Raw genomic sequence first — 21,545 nt, forward strand, 5'->3', positions numbered from 1 at the left:
GACAATAGGGATAGCAACCCTTACATCCAAGTCAAGAAGATCAAAATGAAGGAAGCAATCAAAGATACCATGGTCACTGATTCAGCTTTTTTGAATGATATCCAAAAGCAAGCCACCAAGGACGTGAATGAGAAGTTAGAACATACAGTCTATCCTAGGATGCAGAACTATGTATCTTTGCTAAGATATGAAGTGGAGACATAAATCAATTATTTGGTGTCAACTAATAACAAGCATTGTTGATGCCTAAGGGCCATTGTGCTGGGCATTAAAGCATTTAAAAGAGAGCTTGTGCTGGGCAATAAAGCATTTAAAAGAGAGCTTGTGTGAAGCAGCCTTGGGGCTTCATCACCTTTTGGCTCACCCAGCAGCAAAAAGCTCAGTAAGAACAAAGGTAGTCGGAGCACAGTCAGGAAAGAAGAAGTGGCTATCACCCAGCATCAAAAAGCTCAGTAAGAAGAAGTTAGTCGGAGCACAGTCAGGAAAGAAGGTAATGCTCTACAGAGTTTGGAGAGGAGGGCGCTCAGCAAAGTTCAATTTCAAAGAAGCCTTTAAGCAGCAGATCGCCGGCTAGCGTAGAAATAACAAGTGTGCTGCTACCCACCCCAAACTCTCCGTCCTCCAGCGTTTGCCAGCTGCAACCTCGTTCATCTTGCACTGCTAGCAATAGGCGGCGTCATCAAACTAGGAGCGCATGCTAGTTTGGTTCCAAGGGCAGAGCATCGTGTTTTTGTTTTTCCAGGCGACCCTTGAGCTACCCAACTCTGTGACTTGCGCACAACAGGCCGCGTGCACACATTACAACGAGAGCAACTAGCATCAGCTTGCAGTGTTGCACACTCTCTTTCATTATGACAGCAGCAACAAGTTCTAATAGCAGCGCAGCTTCACAAGCAAAGACTTCTCAAAAGCATCTCAGTGTACACGCCAGCTTCATCATTAACAAGCTCAATCGGCTCAGGAGCACTTACACGTAGCACAGCGCAGTGCAGAGCATCGTGGCATTTCCAGCACAGATTTCATTAAAATAAAAAAAGAAGCCTTTAACAAGCAGCACAGCCAGCCAGCAGTGCATCATCATTCTCAGCACTTGTTTTGGTTCAGCCCCAGTTTGCTGCAGAGCTTGTCGTGTTCGCTTTGTGCTTCATCGCCATCCTTGTTAAGTGCCAACGCAACAAAGCAAAAATCAATTCAAGAGAACTACAACGTCACATCATTTTTTCGTGAGTAGCCAAAAGAAAAGAAGAAGAAGAAAAAAAAAAACAAGCTCATCATCAGCACACGCATATTCATTTTCTGACTTCTGAGCAAAACGAAAGTAAGGCAGCGCAGCGTTTATTCTACGTTTGCAGCACTTAAGAAAACAAACAGTTCGCCATGAGCCTGTTTGTTCTAGCCCAGAGAGGAGAGGAAAAATATAAAAAAAATTCTTATTATTACTCTGTAGCATCCTTTAGCTCAGCGCTATTGAGCTCCCACCTTGTTTTGCCTGCGTTTGAAGAAGGAGAGAGAGTTTAAAAAAACTGGGGACCAGCCAGAGCAGAAGACAAGTTTCAGACGTTGGAAACTTTTAGGGTTCTAACTTTTTTTTTCAGTGCCTTGGTGCACATTTCCCCCTACTTTTTTTTGTCAACACACACCCAATTACCCGGTCATTTCCATCAACATATGGATACGCCTTTTGACCTGCCATTATTACTTTTGTCCAACCCATTTTCATTGGCCCATACTCTAATTGTCCACACTCCTTCCCATTATTTTGTCCTATTTCTTTAACTTTCCACATTCTCTTGAGGATTTGAGCCACTTCACACACACAAACCACTTGGTCTATTGGGGATTGCTAATACACAACATAGTTTTTGTGTGTCGGTAGGGTTTCTTTTATTCTCATTTAGGGTTTTAACAGGGACGATCATTTGTGGTGTGACCTAGTGCATTGTGCGAGGTGTGCCACACATGTTGATGCATTATTTTGGCTTGTTCATACATTTTGGGATTTTGAGAGTTTGTTTACTCACCTTTGGCTTTATTAATGGTTATTCACACGCAACCATGGGTTGTTCCTATTACTTCTATCCTTCATTTGATCGCCATGGTGTAGATTCACATCATCATCGACATCATTTTGACAGCATTTATGATTGTGATGGTAGGAGAGCCGCTCATACACTATCATCATGGCTCTGCAATTGCTATCGTGATTTGCCTTCTCGGGTCATATATTACAAATCTTTTACCGCATTTGCTCATGCCTTTGGCATTTCAAGGCTTAGACCTCTACATCTTCACTCACCTTCTTGTTATCGTGAGGCAGCATATTCATACCAATATTGGATGTTCGAGCTTCACAGTTTGATGCCTAGTCATTTTCGGCATTTGTTCGATGAGGAGGAGATATGTGCCAGATGGTCTAGGTGATCTACACACGATGATTTCATCACTTCATTGCTTGGTTACATCGGCATGGATGGTTCAGTCTTGTTTGCATGAGATCATTCTTCTTTTGGTGACTTGATTGAGTTTCCCACACCCTCGCATCATCGTGATTATGTTTCTAATGAGGACATGGACTACACCAACATGCATACTTCTGAGGGTGATGATGATGTTCATGATGTGGCCATAGATGATTATAGCGTGATGATGATCATGGTGATCATTCATGGGATATATTTGGTGAGTTATGGCATGACATGATTGGATCCTTGGAGGACACATATCGAGCATGTTTACACTTTGGCCGCTGTCTCGCAGTGGTGTTCTCATGGGCCTCGATAGCTCCTACAACTCACCCTCGACATCGACCAGCCATCATCTCATTGATTCTCATTTACTTAAACCGACTCATTCATTGTATTATGATGGGGATGATGAGGATGATGTTGTATTGTACACACACAAACACATGATGCCATTGATGTATCACACACATGCACATGATCATAGTGATATGCGTGCACATGATGCCAATGACACATATGCACGTGATGATGATATATGTGATAGTGATGTGTGTGAGTCAGATCATGTGGGCATGATCTCGAGGGTAGAGATGGCAGTGACCATACCGAGCATCGACACTTCTATGCCTATCATCTTTCCTATGGATCATGTGGACACTTTAGTTCATCGTGGTGACATTCTAAAGGATAGTGTGCATTTGATTAGTGATGTATCCTTTAGCACACTTGAGGTTAGTGATACTCCGCATATGGGTGAGAGAGACACCTATGAGCATAGACCAGAGTTTCTAGTGCACACCATCTCTAGTGTGGTCATGGGGACACACAGAACACCGCTCGGCTTTGGAACTTCACACACTCACTCTCTGCTCTCACACCACCACATAATTCTCTCACTCTCTCTCATCTTTCTAATGGTCGAGCTCATAACCCTCGAGGTCTCCACGCTCTACAACTCATTGAGAAGCAATTCCACCGTGCCTCCCGCAACCGTTGTCACACCGCCACATTGCACTACGAGTACTCGTCCCTCCTCTCACCTCACTTCACTCACACACACTCATTAGCATACATTAGGGGAGAGAGATTAGCAAGAGGATTAGCAAGAGAAAGACTCTATTGCACAATGGGACAGTATCCTTGTATTATGAGAGATATTCACTTATATACACTCACTTAAATTGTGGCCGGACGGACACAACGACTACTCTCATATTATATCCCTGAAGTACATCACTTAAGACTTCATCCTAACTTACTACCACATGCTCTTGAAGTGGGAATTACCATAAGTATTCTTTCAAACCATTACGGGCGCTCGTCCAAGTTGTAGATTTGGACGCCAGTGCATCATATCTTGAATGTATGACCTTTTGGTGTATCTACCTTGACTCCTTGGTATAAGATACTGGTAGTAGCTCTTGTTAACCGTAACATTCTCCCCTTCCTAATGCCAATCGTGTCCTTGTGACCGTCGTGGGTGGAAGACCTTTGTATGGGTAGAATTGATAAGCATAGTTAATGGCTTTTGATGTTGAGTGATGTTCAATGGTCATTATTCCTCAATGGTTTTTTGTGAATTCCTAATGGGTGGGTGGGTGGCATTTTTTTGCGCATGATTGTATTTTTATAGTTGTGTGAGCATGTTTTTTCTTTTGGATTTTTTACTCACTTTATTTTTGGCAATCATGTGCAATGTTACAATTAATATGTGTTAGTTGGGAAACGAAGAGATGTTAATAATGGGGAAGAAAAGAAGGAAGGATCTGGAGAAATGTAAAAATAATCATCAAAAACAAGATTGTGTTTCTCAATTCCATTTGATTCATTAAAGCGACATTCATCATTTGAAGAAATTAGCCTTCGATGAAGTCCCTTTGTGTGGCAAGATTCTTGTCAAATGTTGTTAAGTAGAACCTATTCCTACATGCTTCTTCCCATGTGCTTTTTATGCTTTTATGTAGATTTAAGTGCTCTAATGAAGCAAATATATATGAAGTACAAGAATTGAGTCAAATGGACTCTTATTAAGCTGCTGCTTTTTGTTGAAGTAACCACTCATTGGCAAAACTTAAAAGAATTGCGTTGACTTTTGAGGCTAAGATATCTTTACTAAGGATTTGAGACCCATGCGTTGTGAAGACTTATGTTTGGAGAGGTTTGGTAAATTTCCAAACGATGGGTTGTACCATTAACCAGGCTTTCGCCCATCATGCCCCCCCCATCCAAATATGTACCTGGAAAGTTGTCGATGATGAGGCCTTGGTGCAAATGTCCTCCAATGTATGAGTATGGATATGTACTCATAGAGCTGCTGCTTTTTTAGGTAGGCCATATGTGTCTCCCTAGTGTTTGGCTTTTTCTTTTCTTTTCTTTTTTGTCTAAGCTTTGGCTAAAAAATCTAGGTCTTGCCCTCTAGTTTCTCCTTAATGGTGCATGTTTTTATGTTTTTGATATGATAGGATGCTTTATCTTTTCCTAACCTATCTAATGATATGCTCAATGCAACCTAGTGGTATTTTACAATAATTAATGGTGAGATTAACATCTAGAATGAACAAAAAATCTTAAAATTTTGCTAATATTAGAAGGAAAGAGTATGAATCAAATGAAATAGAAGATAACACTTACTTATAAACTTCTAACTTGAGCTTGAAGGGTTATTTCATGTTGCATTGCACCAAGATAACCAATTAAACCAAAAAAGAAGAGATAAATACTGCTAACTGGTGGATTTGTAATCTAAATCTAAAGCATAGCAAGGGAGTACTAACACAAGGCGCATCCCTAGCAATAGGTGCCAAAAATGTTCACCTAAGAGAAGGCACAAATGGGTGGAGATCAAAGAGAGAGAGCTATGAGAAGCTTAACCTCTACTTCGATACCATGGTGAGAGAGAGGATAGGAGAGAAGGGAGAGAGGGAGAAGAGAACTTGCATCAACCTACCATTACTCACCCACACAATTCTTAAGCATGCAATAGAGAAGGAGAGAGGGACAAGAGAACTTGCATCAACCTACCATCACTCACCCACACAATCGTTAAGCATCAACCTACCATCACTCACCCACACAACCTACCATCACTCACCCACACAATCCTTAAGCATGCATGCAGTAAATCACAAGAGCAAGAAACTAAAACTCAATTGTGAGAATGGGATTATGTGTTTTTTTATTTTTGAGAATGGTATTATGTGTTTTCTCATTAGTTAAAATGTCTTATATACAATACTCATATGTATAATACTCGATCGCCCAAGTAATGTCTAGGGGCCCAAAAACTAGTCTAGGCTAATTCCCTAGTCTATGTATACACTACCAGCATTACACAAGTTGTAAGCTCAGTTTTGACTAACTTCTAGCATTATACAAATTGTAAGGTTGGAGATTTCCTATAATTCTTTTACATAAAGTGCATTGCATGGTACAAAAAGTATGGGTTAAAGGTGTTGCTACGTGTTTGGGGTAATGTTAGCCAATGTGGTTAATACCTGTATATTTTTGCTTAGAAAAGTAAACGTTATCTAACTTTTTCTAGACCTCCATCCTTATAATAATGTATTAGCCCCCCAAGAATTGTCGTCTCAAAATGCATCGCACTAAGAATCATTTATGTTTGTGAGAACTTCTTTTGGTGATCCCCTGTGAAGGTAAGGTCATCTACATAGAGAATAATGACCATATACTTTTTTTAAATAAATTTATATCTAAAGGGTTGTGAGAGAGACTAATACTTGCAAAATAGGCATTGTACCATGCTTGTGGGCTTGTTTCAATCCATAGTCCTCCTTTCATAACCTATAAACATTACTTTTAGATATCAGTGATGACCATGAATCACCTTGGTGGTTTTTTGCTCTATATATACCTCCTCCTTTAGATCCCATTCAGAAAACCTCCTTGAGATCCCATTCAGAAAACCTCCTTGAGATCCCATTAAGAAAACCTAATTTTACATCCATTTAAAGAACATGCCACCTCCCATGCACTGCTAATGCAAGGATGATGCTGATTATTATGGTTGACTTGGATGTAGGAGAGAGAGTCTCCTGAAAGTCAAAACCAACAAAAACTTTTCCCACAATAATTTCAAAGTACCATTATTTTTGCTTTGTAGACCTGTTTAGTGCCATCCACAAGATCCCAAGTGTGTATTTTGAGGATGAAATCAAATTCCACTTGCATAGTTGTATCTCCTTCTTGTGTTTTAGCAAAGATGGAACCTTGAGAACCTCTTTCATGATCATAGTTCTCAAGATTCTCTCAAGACCTGTTTTGCTTCTCTAACCTTTTGGATTTGTAAACATCTTAAGGTATCCTCAATGGCTAGAGGTTCTGATCCATCCAAAAGTTGCTTATACCACTTGGGGAATGTCTTGTCCTTTTATAGCAAAGCATACTCTTGTTCTTAATCTTCAAAATCAATCTCCATAAGGGAATGGTATAAGAAGCTACCCTCCATCTAAATGCAAGGGAGTCCACATTGCATGCTTAGTAATATTATGATGATTTAGTGATTTCATGATGAAAAAAAAACTCCTCCTCCATCCAAAATGGTTGTTCGTGGAGTGCTATCATGGCTCACTATGATCTTCTTTGTTGAAGCAAGAAGTACTAATGCATGTAGTAGATCATAGATCCATAATGACATGTTTTCCATTCATGTCATGTTGAGGTCAAGGTTGCAAAGAGCTTTGAGAAGAAGCACGTTGCCACCGATGCCATCTTAAAGAAAATGCAGAAGTAGAAAAATCCACTATGAACTATGCATGAAAAATAAAAATCCAGTAAGAACTAAGGATGTGTGTACTCCCAGGAGCCAAAGGGGTGTATTGAGGTCCCACATAGCATTGCACCAAGGTTGATGTAAAAACACCAAATAGAGCTCACACTAGATCAAGGACATGTTCTCACAAAGTGCCAACTCAATAAGATCAAATCCCATACAAGGATATACAAGCCAAAATATGATTTGCCTAAAAACCACATACGAGAGTCCTTTATGAATGCGGACATTACAAAATGAGTTTTCTATACCATATAGATAAATACCATAAAGTGGAAGTATATCCAAACTAAGTCACCACCAAGAGGTTCATTTACCAAGGATGAGTGAATGAGCCATCAAGACGAAGTATACACACCCATCTCACATATGGGTTACATACAATGAATGAATGAGCTGCCATTACGGGTTACATACCACCAAACAAGACCACACAAAAATGAAAGTCACATAGAGCTTACACTAATCACACGCAGCTTTTCTACCTTTAATCATAAGGATCCCTCCATTTATATCAAGGAGGGATTTACAAAAGGAGCTTAAAAAGTTCACCCACACCTTATCTTTGTAGGAGATCACCAAAAAAAGATCTCATAAACACAATAGATGATGCTTAGTGTGATGGAGTTTGAGATAATAGTTCTTTGTTAATATATTATTATTTAGGGATGGAGATTTGTGAAAAGTCACATAATATATGGCATACTCAAGGTATTTAGCATTTGGTACTCCCATTGAGGTTTATCTAAAGATAATATCAAAGACAAGTTGGACCTTGTGGATGCGACCTTATACAAGTAGCTAGCTGGCATTCTTCAAGAAGATGCTTGTATTTTATCAATGAAGGCTTATAAATTACAAATGATAACTAAAATCATTAATAAATCGTTAAGAAATTGAGTCCAATAATAGCTCAAGTCTAGTGTTGACTTTTTCACTTAAAGCCAAGCTTTAAAAAGGGCTTGCCTCTTTCACACTAGGAGCTAGTACCAATGTTGATATTTCCCTAAAAGCCAAGCTCTAAAAAATGATCTACCCCTCTACTCACACTAGGAGACAACACTAAAACTTTGATTTTTCCCTCACATTTGCACCTTTTGGTGGGCTTTTTAGATTGAGGACTTTTCCCTAAGCATACAAACATGGTGCATCCAAGGTCGACATTGGTACTCCCTCCATTGGTCCTAAGGTAGAGACCTCATACTAATTAGTCTCATCCATTGAAAGCTGATAAAATGCATGATGGTGAACTTAGGCATCAAGTTTGGATCTAAATCCACCATCTACTATTGCACTAGAAAGTGTACCATTGATATGGGCCATTATACATGGGCTCCATTAGTAGTTTTGAGAGTGCCTATGGATGGATCTATTTCCATCCATGTGGTGGTAATGTCATGTTAAAGCCAAGGTTTCCCATCACTAATAGGAGCTATTGGACTTGTCCTTCCTAGTGCTACAAGTTTTTGGCAGACCTCAAAGCACCAGTGAAGTAGATCATGAATGGACATATCCATTTGGCAGCCTTGAAGGGACACATCCATTTGGCAGCCTTGAAGGGACACATCCATTTGGTAGCCTTGAAGAAGACAATGGGTTGGTGGCATTGAAAAGATGTGATGTGATGTAAATGGATGGATGTGGATAGATGTAAATGGATGTGATGTGATGTAAATGGATGAGAATGAGATGTGAAGTGATAGATGTGCATGTGAATGAATGGATGGATGTGGATAGATGTGAATGTGAATGAATGGATGGATGTGGATAGATGTGCATGTGAAATAATGATGGGTGTGGATAGATGTGAATGTGAATGAATGGATGAATGTGGATGAGATGTGATGCGATGTAAATGGATGTGGATGTGAATGAGATGTGATAAGATGTGAATGTGATGTGAGGAGATGTGACTGGATGTGATAAGATGTAAATGGATGTGAATATGATGTGATGAGACGTGAATATGATGTGATGAGACGTGAATGGATGAGATGTGATGTGGATGGATGTGATGTGATGAGTTGTGGATCTGAATGAATATAAATGAATGTGATGTAATGTGAATGGATGGATGAGATGTAAGGTGGATGAATATGATGTGATGTGGATCTAGGTAGATGTGAATGGATGAGATGTGATGTGAATGGATGTGATGTGGATCGGGGTGTAGATGTGAATGGATGAGATGTGATGTGAATGGATGTGGTGTGATGAGATGTGGATATGGGTAGATGTGAATGGATGAGATGTGATGAGGATAGATGTGGATAGATGTGATGAGATGTAATATGATGTGATTGGATGAGAATGGATGAAGACGATGGGAATACATATGAGTGGATGTGGAATGAGCAATGTGAATTGATGTAGAAGAATGTGGAATAACAAGAAATGATGTGGAACAATGTGGAAAAATGAGAGTTCGTTTAGAAACTATATTTATGAAACCTATTTTTAAATGACTGTTTTATTTCAAGAATGCTAGGGAAGCATTTTGACCATCTTGTGAATGAGGTCATGGATACCTAAGTGTTAAAGTTGCAACAGCTTACGGAGAGTCAATGGAGGATGTCTCGCGTAGCAAGGTCGGCCGAGGTCTTGACCAGCCTCGGTTCTATTTAAATGGTGAGCTTCCGGTACGGTGGATGAGGGACCAAGGAAGCGGCCTATGAGTGAAGCGCTAGGTGACCTGCGAAAGGAGCCTAGAGGGTGCTGACCATACGGTGCTCAGGCTCTCGGTCACCAAAGATACCCATACGTGCATCGAGGAAGAAAATGAAACAAGGTGTTAGAGTTGTTTTCTGAACTCGGGCATGGATCTGGTTGATTGGCCTTGCTAGTCTTCTCAATGGATGAGTCCATGGCTCTTTTATATGGATCTGTTGGTTGATCTTGCTAATCTTCAATAGAGAGTCCATCTGGATCTTTCTTATGTGATTATATTTCCAGGTACTATGAGCTAGGAACTATTGAAAAGGCCCCTGAGCAGGTGGTGAGCATTCTAGTTGCCACCAATGATGCCATAGGTACACTGGGGAAGAAATGAATGTAATATTTGATTATATTTCCAGGTACTATGAGCTAGGAACTATCGAAAAGGTCCCTGAGTGAGTAGGTGGTGAGCGTTCTGGTACCAATGATGCCATAGGTACACCGATGAAGGAATGATTGGAAATAAGAATTCAAGCTAGATATTTTGGAGGATTATCATCAGCGATACAATGGTTTCATTAAAAGATTGTTTTAAAGACAACTATATCTGTGAAAAAGGTAATTTCATATTGGGTGTGTAAGTGGTGTGACTATCTTGAACTTTGCTTGAAGCGTCGGCTAGGGGGCCTGGGAACTCTTTTCCCTCGTACTCGGAGCAAAACATAACCAAATTCCTAAATGGATCCTATCACTACAGTGGTTGGGCAGTTGGCTAACCCAATGGGGCTGGACTGATGGATCCCTAAAATGAGACTCAATTTTGTTATGTTACGATAGTTGAAGTAAAATCTGGGATAACCCTTTTTTTATTGGAAAAGAATCAACGGTTGTGCCTCTTGATGATGAGGAAAAAAGCGTTGGTCTCTATGATCCAAGTGCAAGTCTCTTCCTTGATCTAACCATGTGACTTACAGGTTCGGTCGGATCAGTTTGGTTAGTTAAGGCTCTTGATTACGTTAAAATAAATTTTCCTGGAGGAATTGCCTATGTCTGCTAGGCGAGGAAAGTTTTTTCGGGTTCGATTTTGGAAGAACCGAGGGATTAATCTCCTGTCCGGATATCTGTGGGCGAGGCCCCGAGTGAGAGGCTCTACCCTGTGCAAGAAGTGCTACTTTCGCTGCTAGCACCCCCGAATTCGTTGCGTGGAGGGGGTAGGGATCTTTCAGTTGTGGTGTACTTAGAATATCCTTGTGAGAATGTGCGATCCACTAGATTACATGGAGGAGGGGATGCATCTTTAGGCTCCAAGAGCCTTCTTTTGGTCATGGGTGATTAGTGTGCATGTGGGGTTCTGGTGGAGTATGGATGGAGAAGTGAAAGTGCTAGCCCCATTGTGCAAAGAAATCATGGGTCTATGTAGTGATCCTTACAGCCCTAGAGAAGGTGGGGATCCTTGAAGTAGGGAAAATTGCTTTAGTAAACGATCATACTTGCCACTTCTATCATAGAGGAGTAACTATTTGTGGGGTGTAATGTAAGTAGATGATGGGGGGGTAGCAAAAGAGTTGCCCTAATAGTGCAGCAAAGTTGACTAATGGTGAAACCCCTTTAAGTAATGTCATCACAATTGTCCTTCTCACAAATGTGATAGTTTACTCCTATAGATGTCGGTGGCTTGATAGATGGCACACTAAACTGTTCTTTTGGTTTCCTATTGAGCCTTGAGCTCTTCTATCTCTTTCCTAAGCTGGGTGAGCCTACCTAGTTCATGCAGAGTCTTTATAGAGCTTAAGAGAACACTTAAGATGATTGTCTCCATTTTGGGTCTTCTAGAGCTTGGGATCTTGTAAGTCCATTTTGAGTTTAGTTTTGTAGGATCACTTTAGTGGACCCTGGTATGTTGGCCCCTTTATTACAGCAGCCACCTTCAAATAAGATGTGCATATTTTCTAGTTGAGCAGTAAGTTCTTGAAACTCCTACAAGGTGACACCTAGTCTTACACTCTCTAGGATGTCACTGAGTGGTTTGATGAAAAACACACCATGAAATACATTGGATGGGCAAGCAAGCAGGCCCAGTAGGATAGTCATCGATGTCATGAGCTCTGAAAGTGTTTCATTGGGAAAGTAGCTTCAAGTTGTAGAGTTTTTGCAAAATTGATACCTCATGATTACTTGGACAGAATGTCTTAGAGAAGGTTTTATGCAAGTTTTTCCGATTGGAAAAATGGTTATTCAAAAATTAATTAAACCACTTATTGGTTGACCCTTTCAAGATGGAAGAAAAGAGTATTATATAGGCATCCTTCGTATCCCATCCCTTTGCTTGTGCACATTGATAAGAGGCATCACACATGTGGTTATTATAGCTGACTATAACCTTGAAGGTTGGAAACTTGACATTCACATTTTCTAGCACATTTTCCAGGGGTTAAGTTTGAATAAAATTTTCATTAGCCATGGATAGAGATAAGCGTAAGGGTGGATGAGGGCTATACAGAAAGACATTAGCTAGAAACTAAGCAAAGAGAAAAGCACACTCGATGAGACAACCATGGATGCGGTTCTCCCACTAAGTAAGCACATAGTTCTCTCCTATTCACAAAGAAGATACAACAATATGTAGGCTCGTAAAGATCTCTTCCATGATGTGAGCGATAATGTCAAGGGCATGCCACCTAGCCCTATATAGATCTATCCTAAGTTAACTTCCCTTTAATAAGGGGCTTTTGACTAAGGAAAACAACCTTAAAATTCATGTCTATATCAAATGCTAAGGCCTAATGTCACCTAGACTAAAGTGTATGTACAAACATAAATGCTAGATCACATAGACCTTTCAACACCCTCCTTGATCTAAGCATCAATAACAACAAGGTGTGCTTGATCAAGGACTCACAAAGAAAAAAATTCCCACTAACTATAAATTATTACAAATGTGTTGTGAGTATAACATATAAGATACAACCATTTCTATGAATTATCACAATATCCACCAAGAATAAGATCCTGCTACTATTGGAAGTTGGTACTCTTCCTAGGAGTACTACGATGTGTAATATATATGTACCTCCTTCCCCATAGAAACCTAAGAATTCATCAGACATTCTCCTCCTCAGTTTGCTCTAATTTACTTGGATTTTTTTCCCTTCTTATCTTAATTTTAACCAATGCAAGCCATTCCTTAAACATTAAGAAGCTTGAGACTTTTTATTAAGGACCAAATATTCCTATCAATGTGAAAAAGTAGGAAGAACCTCCAAGTGCAATAATACTAATCTATTTGAGCATGTGCCGAGCTAAAGTTGAGGAGTCTTGTTTTTTAATACAACAAATAGATTAGAGTTCATCAATTTACGAGCTAAAGTTGAGGACTCTTGTTTTTAAATACAACATATAGACTAGAGTTTATCATTAGTGAGATAATTTAAAGCTCATAATGATATATATTAAGTGAAAACTAAGAAAATCTTTTTAATTAAAAGATTAAGACCTAACTAGCACATAAGCTAAACAATAAGCGAAGAGATAAACACACTTAATGAGACATGCATGGATGAGGCTCAACACAAGGTGTTTTTTCCACTAGTTAGTAAGCAAAGAGATACACACTCAATGAGACATGCATAGATGGGGCTTGACACAAGGTGTTTGCCTCTAAGCAAGCACAAAGCTCTCTCTCTTGTCTATTATTCACAAAGATGATACAACAATGTATAGGCTCACAAAGAGCTCTCCTATGACCTAAGTGATGATGCCAAGGGTATGCCGCCTAGCCCTATCTAGATCTATCCTATGTGAAGTCTTCTTTAATAATTGGCTTTTTTACCAAGGGAGACAACCTTAGACTTTATCTATATAAAATGCCTCTGACCTAATTTCATGTAGAGTAAAGTGCATGTGCACACATGGATGCTAGATCACATAAATATTTATACACCCTCTCTTGATATATTCATGCATAATACCAAGGTGTGCTTGATCAAGGACTCACAAAGAACAAAATTCCCACTAGACATACATGATTACATTGTAAACATGTTCTATAGTCCAGATGACATTGTAACTCTTATCTCTTTAATTCACCCATTCAATTATTCCTCATTAAAATAACAGCTTCTATGTTTAAATGAACTTCTCAATATCACAAATTATAGGTTTATCTCTAATAAGAAATAACAAGACCTAACTTTAAGAGAAGTAAAATTCTTTTTACTCGCACACACCAATCCTTTCACTACTGAGGAATCAAATCTCTCTTTTAAGGGTGATTACCATTGCCTATTGCTTATTATCACTTGCCAAGTGGTTGTGCACAAGGATTGCGCACTTTTTTTACCCAAAACAAGGTGTTCTGCTGAATCTGAAAAGTGCAATTCAGTCTGAGGGGTTAAGGACTGAAGTGAAGTGGTTTACACCATTGGATAGCATGTGGAAAGACCTTTCTATCAAGCCGTCAAGTGCCCGAATCGGAGTTCATTTTGTGGGTCAACCTATCGATCTTGATTGCATTCAATCATCACAAACGCTAAGGACTAAATTTGAGTGGTTTACATAAACTTAGTGTACTCATTCTAAGCTACAATTTGACCTATTAACCTCTCCATTTGGATAACCCTAGCTAGGTTAACCCAGTCTTGTTGACTTTCCAAAGAAGTCAACCCAATCTTGTTGACTTTCCAAAGAAGTCAACCCAGTCTTGTTTTGACTTTCCAAAGAAGTCAAAACAAAGGCATATTGCCCATGGATTGAAGTCAAATGAACACTTGAATCTTGTAGTATACCTCGAGATCTTTCCATAGAGCCCTAGATCACCCAATTCCGATAACTTTCAGCCAAGGGCAGAGCAAGCCAAGGAAGGGGGTGGATGCAATCAACGATTTGGGGATTGGTGAATATGATATGAGGGACAGATGAAGCTATTGTGCAAGATCTTCATGAAGATGAGCAAAGACTACATGAGCATGGGGTCAATGTTGATGCAAATGTGCATGAAAGGGTACAAATGTATGAAGGGAATGCTAGACCAGCTGGAACTAATGACATGATGATGCTCATGCAAAGTATGATAGCAAACATGACGGCAAGCATAGAAGAGCAACGAAGGTACAATAGCCGTATGAAATCAATGATGAAGGATCAACAATAAGCCTTCATTGAAGCATTTGCCGTACTCCGCAAAGATCTCTTGGGTGGTACTTCCAATTCAAGAAGCAATGGTGGGAATGAATATGTGGATAATGGTGACAAGGAGAATCGACCTCCAAATGCATCATTGCACATTGGTGGACCTAAGATGCATAATGTTGACATGGATAGATATGCCTTCAACCTCAAGGGATGTTGGAAAAGGCAAGCAAGTGGTGTTCAACTTTAATGCCCAAACTATTGATGGATCTTGGAAGACTTCCAAAGCTCCCATAAGAGTTGGTGGTAATCAAAGCAATCATGCATCACAAGATGGTGATGAGTTCAAAGATGTGAGGGACAAAGTGAATCTCACCAAGTTCAAGGGTGAGGGCAATACCAATGAAGAGTATGAAGAATGGTGGGTGAACAAAATGGAGATGTACTTTCAGCTCAACCCAAGGATGGATCGAGCCAAAGTGTACTTTGCCACTCTTCATCTTGAAGGCTATGCCCATACATGGTGGAGGCACTTGTCTACTCATGGATACGAGATTACCACTTGGGAGGACTTCAAAGATGAAATGAAGAAAGCATTTGTCTCGGAATTACATCAACAAAAAGTAATATGTTATTGGAATGAGCTTGAGCAAAGAGGGAAGAGTGTAAAGGAGCACACACTCAACTCCTCAAACTATCCTTGCACGTAGATGATGTGAGTGAGACATATAAGAAGATCATGTTGGAATTAGGGTTGCAGGAAAGCACACAAAGCTTGGAGAAGAAGAAGCAAGAATGCACATAACACAAAGTATTAGATTGTGTCAATTTACAAAAGATAAGTTAGCCCTAGAATGATGGGCGTATATACAAGCCGGGGGAAAAAACCTCCTAAAGAGGGAAAAAGTGCCCCGGCGGTCCTAAGTGTGTTCACACACATCACTGCCTATGTATATGGCAACAAATCCCCCCTGGGAGTGATGGTGTGAACGAGAGCTGGCACTCATGTATAGGGGAGTGCCATGCCCGAAGTAGATCAATCCACAAAGGGGAGCAAGCCCAAAGCTTTGCGGAAAGCTTCGAACTTCTCACGAGAAAGCGCCTTTGTGAAAAGATCGACGAGGTTGTCCTGTGCTGGCACATAGGCCAAGCTGATCTCTCCTGCTGAGAGTCTCTCCCTGACATAGTGATAATGCACCTCAATGTGCTTTGTGCGAGCATGAAAAACTGGGTTTCTCGCAACTGCCAATGCGCTCTGACTGTCAGTGTAGATAGAGGTGGCAGACTCCTGTCCAACACCCAAATCAGCCATAAGCCGTCTGAGCCACACACACTCAACCGTAGCTGTGAAAGCTGCCCTGTACTCAGCTTCACAACTAGAAGTGGCCACAGTAGGTTGCTTCTTGCTCAACCAAGATATGCATGAGCTACCGAGCATGAAACAAAAACCACTTGTGGACACTCTTGTGTCATAGCAAGAGTACCAGCCCAATCTGAGTCCTAAAAGGCATGTAAATCTGGCGGCAATGATCCCCCCTTGGGATAAAACAACCCAAGATGTATGGTGCCACTCAAGTAGCGAAAGATGCGTTTAACTGCCTTCCAATGCTGAGACCCTGGGCTATGCATAAACCTGCTCACTTGTGAGACTGTAAACTGAATATCCGGCCTCGTAATGCATACATAAATGAGGCAACCAACAGCTGTCTAATAGAGTGTGACATCAAAGTGATCTCCAGCATCATGAAGACTCAACTTCAAACCTGCCTCCATTGGAGTAGCAATAGGCTTGCAGTCTTCAAGGCCAAATCTCCGCAACAATGTCTCAATATACTTTGTCTGACACAAAGCAATACCTCCATCACACTGCTTAAATTGTATCCCCAAATAATGATGCAAATGCCCCAAATCTGACATCTCAAAAGAGGCATTCAAATCAGCCTTAAAATCAGCAATATGACTCTCGTTTGGTCCTGTGAGCAGCATGTCATCGACATAGAGAGCAATGATTAGATGTACATCATCCACACGTTTAACATACAAAGTGCTTTCTGTTGGACTATTCTGAAAACCATGTGCAGTCAAATATGCATGTATCTTTTCATACCAAGCTCGTGGAGCTTGCTTTAAACTATATAAAGCCTTTTTCAACCTGCACACTTTGTTTTCCTGCCCTCTTTGAACAAAACCACGAGGCTGCGATACGTACACCTCCTCATGCAAATCTCCATTCAAGAATGCAGTCTTTATATCCAATTGATGTACATTCCAACCATTATGAGCTGCCAATGCACAAATGCTACAAATGGTAGTCATACGACAAGTGGGAGCAAAGGTCTCATCAAAATCAATGCCCTTTTCTTGAGCATAACCCTTTGCAAACAACAAGCCTAGCCTTATAGCGATCAACAACACTGCCATCTGGCTTTCGTTTCAACTTAAAAACCCACTTACATCCAATGGCCTTTTTACCAATAGGCAAATCACACAAAGACCATGTACCATTCTTCATTATAGCATCATATTCACTTTGCATTGCAGCCAACCAATTTTCTGATTTTTGTGCCTCATCAAATGAAAGAGGTTCTTCCTCTTCACACAAGACACAGCCAAAGCATAACAATCTGATGCATAAGAGGCATGCTGAAAACCTGAACGAGTACGACTAGATATAGGTGCATCAATTTTACTATCACGCAAGGTTTGCACTAGCCATTTAGGCATACCTCTAGCCTGCTCATTTTCAGCCCTATCCTCAGAAATTACATCCTGTAAATCTGCATCAGAAATAGGCTGATCTATGATGTCGTTTGAAATCTGCATAGGCTGAATATTTGCCTCATTAGGACTTACATTTGAATTCCCACGTGTAAATAGAGGCAACAACGTATCAAATACATCCCGTGAGCTCACACCTGTCTCTTTGGTACATGATAACAAAGGCTGCACAGCATCTTCCACAAAAACAACATCTCGACTAATCAAGATACGCTTTGACTGCGGATGATACAATCTGTAACCCTTGCTCTCAGCACTGTAGCCAACAAAAATGCATTTGACAACCGTATCATCCAATTTTCTGCGTTGTTGCACAGGCACTAAAGCATAGGCCAAGCAACCAAAGACACGCAAGTGACCAATAGAAGGCTTCCTGCCATGCCAAGCTTCGTATGGAGTAATAGACTGCAAGGCCTTAGTGGGACACCTGTTGAGTACATATGCAGCACACATGACAGCCTCAAGCCAAAACGCATGTGGCAAAGCTTGGCTCTTGACCATACATCGTGCCATCTCCATAAGTGACCTGTTTTTTCTCTCAGCAACATTTTGCTGAGGGGTATACGGCACTGTACATTGGTGTTTTATCCCACGACTAGCCAGAAATGCATCAAATTCTTTAGACATGTACTCCCCCCCTCGATCAGAACGGAGGGTGTCCACATTACAATTGGATACATTTTCAACCATAAGCAAAAGCTGTTTGAAGCACAAAAACACTTCGGACTTTGCCTTTAGTGGATATACCCATGCATGCCTTGAGTAATCATCAATGAAAATTACGAAGTACAAGTGTTTACCAAATGACGGAGTTTGCATAGGCCCACATACATCACTATGTACAAGTTGCAATTTGCGAGTGGCCCGCACAGAACCATCCTTTGGAAATGCAGAACGCTGCATTTTGCCCAAAATGTAGCCTTCACAAACATGTTTTAATGGTGCCTCAAGAGGGGGCAATGAAGCAACCATATCAAATTTCTGCAAGCGCAGCAAACTAGCAAAGTTCAGATGACCAAAACGAGCATGCCATAGTTTTGCATCTGAAACTGCCTTTTCATCAGAAACTGCATTTGCTGAATCTTCCACACACTTGTCATAAGAATTGAGCCTATACAGCCCACGAAACAAGGTGCCAGATACAATAATCGTATCACCAGAAGTCAAATCATGAATAGTACATCTGTCATCCACAAATTTGACTACAAGTCCAAGTCTAGCAAGCGTAGAGACAGACAATAGATTCTTCTTTATCCCTGGCACATACAAAGCATCTGAAAGTGTGAAAGTGCTGCCATTTACAGCCGTAAACATAATTTTACCAACGCCCTTCACTGGGTAAGAAGCATTATTGGCACATGTGACAGTATTCCCATTAGGGACAGCCTCAAGAGAAGTGAACATATCACGATGCGAGGTAATGTGCTTTGTAGCACCACTGTCAAAATACCAAACATGAGAGTCAACAGAAACTACCAAATATGCATCATGTACAGATGGGTCATACTGGCAATACACGCTAAACGCCCATTCTGTATCCTGCACAACATTTGCAGAATCTGCATCTGTAGAAGCATCCGCTATTGTGGCTGCATTTGACTCTTTCTTCTTTGCCTCTTTAGCCTTTCGCTTAGGGCAATTCTTAATGACATGATCATTTGCTTACAATAGTTGCACCTGGTCTTTTTCTTGCCTTTATCAAGAGCCTTCTCAGACTTATTGTTACTACCTGTGGAAGGAGAAGAAGTTGCAGACCTACTAATAGGAGAAGAAACAGTGGAAGGGGCTGCCTTACTACTTCTTCTCTGCTGCTGTGGGTAGTATAATAAATGCTTGATCAACTGCACGCTACCTGGCCCTGTTTTGCCTAGACTGCGCTTCTTGCAAGAGCTTGTTGACTAAAGTATCATACTTGACAGCATCAGGTCTGTCCTCATCAGCAAGAAGTCTCCACGTGGAAGCAAAAGTCTAATATGTCTCAAGTAAAGCATCAAGAACAGTCTGCGCACAAGAGAATGATCAGGAATAATCTCACCTGCAGAAATCAACTGTTCCTTGAGATCTTTAATCTCAGCAAGAAAAACATTCATGTCATCATCTTCCTGCATAATCTTCAATTCTAGCTCTTTACGCAGGTAAGAGATTTTTTCCTCGTTACGACCTGCATACAAACCAGCTAGAATATCCCAAGCCTGTTTTGCTATTTTCGCTGAACGAATATATGGGGTGATGTTACGTTTGATAGAAAGTGCAATCAAGGCATGAGCCTGCGCATCTTTACCATCCCAACGAGCTTGTTCAACAGTGGGTAAAACAGCAGCAACAGTAGAGCTGCTAGAACCTACAACATCCTCAATAGATCCTATATCCAAAGAACCTGGACGTACATCCATACCCTGCACAATGTTCCACACTCCTTTTGCAACCAAAACATACTGCATCATGTATGCCCAAAGTGGGTAGTTGTTGTCTCCATCCAGTTTGTCTTCAGTAAACAACATGCGAAATACATCATTGCTGTTATCAGCCATGGCCACTGACTGAAACTGATGCAAAAGCTACCTGTAATGAAGCAAAGACTGAACAGAGAACAACTCGTGCTATGTAGCACGGTCCATAATAGAATACGTATGCCTGTTTTGCAGAAAACTACACTGTCAAAATTTCTACAGAAAATGACGAAAACACCTGTGCAGAACTTGCAATGCAAAAACGGAGCCCGAAACGACCTCAGATGCGAATTCTGAGAACGCAAAGCCCTACGGGCGTATTTGCAGAGTATAGGGACCTGCAAGCACTCGTGAAAGCTCACCTCAATCGGAGAATGTGAGTCGGAGGGTGCTGGTGGCGTAGCCCTAGGAGCCGATGCCTGCTCTGATACCAATTGTTGGAATTAGGGTTGTAGGAAAGCACACAAAGCTTGGAGAAGAAGAAGCAAGAATGCACACAACACAAAGTATTAGATTGTGTCAATGTACAAAAGATAAGTTAGCCCTAGAATGATGGGCGCATATACAAGCCGGGGGAAAAAACCTCCTAAAGAGGGAAAAAGTGCCCCGGCGGTCAAAAGTGTGTTCACACACATCACTGCGTATGTACATGGCAATAGATCAAATACAACAAGGGGCTCAAGTAAAACATTGGAGCTAATGTAAATGCTCAACGGCCATCATCTCTCAAGGAAGCTATGGTTTTAGCCAAAATCTATGAGAGGAGAAGTATAGTCAACAATGGCAATCCAAAGTTTCCAAGGTTGATGATGCAATCCCGTCTTCCATTGCAAAGACTTGTTCAAGCAATGCCATTCCAAAGTTTCCAATGGTGTATGGCAAGGGCACCAAATCATCAAATTTCAATTTTGGTGGTACTTCTTCAAAAGTTGGGAATGGTAAGATGGATGGGAAGTCGACTAATGGTGCACACAAAATCATGGTGATGAAGGAGGACCACATCAATGAGCTGCATAACAAAGGTTTATGTTATAAGTGTGGAGAGACATGGTCCAAGGAGAATTATAAGGTGTGCAAGGCTAGACATGCTTTTGCTCATTGTGGGTCTTGTTCACATGCCTTGAGCGTGTCAGTTGGTTTTTCCATGCTTATGTTTTTTTTGGGATGCTCATTTATGGTGTGGGATTTTAGTGCTCAGATGTCTAGTTCAAATGAGCAAGGGACATTATCATGGTATTTTGATGAGCATAGCTACGACTATGTACATGTATGAATCCTTAC

Source organism: Cibotium barometz, chromosome 56, assembly GCF_041138505.1.
Source record: "Cibotium barometz isolate CiBa-2024 chromosome 56, ASM4113850v1, whole genome shotgun sequence".
In the NCBI taxonomy this organism is placed as follows: domain Eukaryota; kingdom Viridiplantae; phylum Streptophyta; class Polypodiopsida; order Cyatheales; family Cibotiaceae; genus Cibotium; species Cibotium barometz.